General features: G+C 34.6%; 1 protein-coding gene across 1 annotated transcript in view; it reads left to right on the forward strand.

Annotated features, from left to right (window-relative positions):
* Positions 1 to 1,943, forward strand: part of LOC106882861 (cilia- and flagella- associated protein 210) — a 48,926-nt gene that overhangs the window by 6,188 nt on the left and 40,795 nt on the right. The gene's annotated exons all lie outside the window — the stretch shown is intronic.

The raw sequence follows: 1,943 nt of genomic DNA on the forward strand, positions 1-1,943 counted from the left end.
CACACACACTCTCTCTCTCTCTTTCTCTCACACACACACACACACAAACACACACACACACACACACACACACACACTCACTTGTATTCACGTGTATGTATGTATGTACGTATGTATGTATGTATGCATGTGTGCATGTATGTATGTATGTACGTATGTATGTATGTGTGCATGTATGTATGTATGTATGTGTGTATGTAGAAACTCTTGTAACAGATGCACTTTGATGTAGAATTTCCAGAGAAAACGTCAGCAAATTTAAGCAAGATGCTGCTCACCACACTTTATATTGGTAAAATAATCCGGGATTGACGCTTAATATTAGCCATCATGACTTAGATGATCTTCGATAAGATAACGTTGATTTTTTTTTCTATCGAAATGGAACTACAGTGTCATCATTGCAACAATTCCATGTTTTCTGGAATCGTATTAATTGAAAGGATTCACATTCTGGAGACAATACATGAGAAGCAAAGTATTTAAATCGTTATATAAGAAAATTCGATGGTGCCATGTCCAATATGTTCTATGGAACTAAACGATGCTACAGAGACTAGAAGACTTGCTGCTTACTGAATTCATGGAGTTGTATACAGGTTTGTTGGTCATACAAGAAACGAAATACATAGCGTACAGTCCTGCCTACGTACTTGTGTCTCATAGAACAGATAAGGCAACGCATTGAAAGAACGCCTAGGAGTAATGCTGAATAAGTTCTCGATGAAATAATATTTTGGAAATTATATTCGGCTCTGACATCTGCCGGAAATAGTTACTAGCTGTCTTACTTATCAGTGCAAAAACAAATTGATGTTGGAAATGTTCCCACAAATTTACAGATAGATTTACACGCTGATAAGAAGTCAGTTGATGAACATTCCATGACATGTTAATTACAATCTTGCAATGAACTTGCCATACTAATACCAGATTTTCATAAATAAGGAGCAAATAATTCACAAAGAATGATTCCAACAGATTTTAGAGTAGGAAATAAGCTTGAAAATTTATAAACTGCCAGTGACTCTCATAAATTTTATGATCCAATGATGCAGCCATGTTTCTTCCCTTCCGGTTCAAATAGCTGGCATCTTGCGTCATCAGATAAGATGGTCAACCAGCAAATGACCCTTATATAGTTTAATTGCTTCATTCTGATTGCTATCAGTTAATACATTACACCATGGACAACGTTTGTTTTACCAGTATTGAGATGAATATAAGTAAAAGTCTTGTCTTCTAAAATACTTTCGCGGCCATCAAGCTACATTGAGAACAGAATTACGTAATGTTTTTACAGATGCTGTTTACACTGTTGATGTTGATCTTACAAGTCACAGGTATACACTGCCAAGTTCATTTGTAGGTAGTGATGGATATATAGCGAAGCACTACCAAGATGTTGTGGCTGTTGTAAGAACAGTTGGAAAACCTACTTTATTTGTGATTTTCACATGTAATCTAAAGTGGCGAGAAGTAGAAAACGAGCTTATTAGAGGGTAAAGAGCTGTTGATGACCCAAATATTACTGTAAAGATTAAGTTGAAGCGGCAGCTATGATTGAAAGACATTAAATCTGGTCTCCTTGGAAAAATAATTGTTTATGTGAAAGCAATTGTAATTTAAAAAAAAAAAGATTATCTTTTTGTCACTTTCCATTTATAATAGAGAATAGTCACATGACTTAGCAAGACAGAGATAAAGTTGTCAGTTCTTAATTACCAGATCCACATAATGCTTGCACAACGCATTTTCACAGTTTGATGAGCAAAAACATGATTCACGGTCCGTGCTAAGCAGATCATCCTATTTCTTCCTATATGAAGGATGGTTGCTGTACAAATTTAATTAACATCAATTTAAAACCAGTGGCCTAGCATATAAAAAATCTGAAAATTCAAAAAGTTGTATTACACATTTATATATATATATATATATAT

Source organism: Octopus bimaculoides, chromosome 4, assembly GCF_001194135.2.
Source record: "Octopus bimaculoides isolate UCB-OBI-ISO-001 chromosome 4, ASM119413v2, whole genome shotgun sequence".
NCBI classification, from domain to species: domain Eukaryota; kingdom Metazoa; phylum Mollusca; class Cephalopoda; order Octopoda; family Octopodidae; genus Octopus; species Octopus bimaculoides.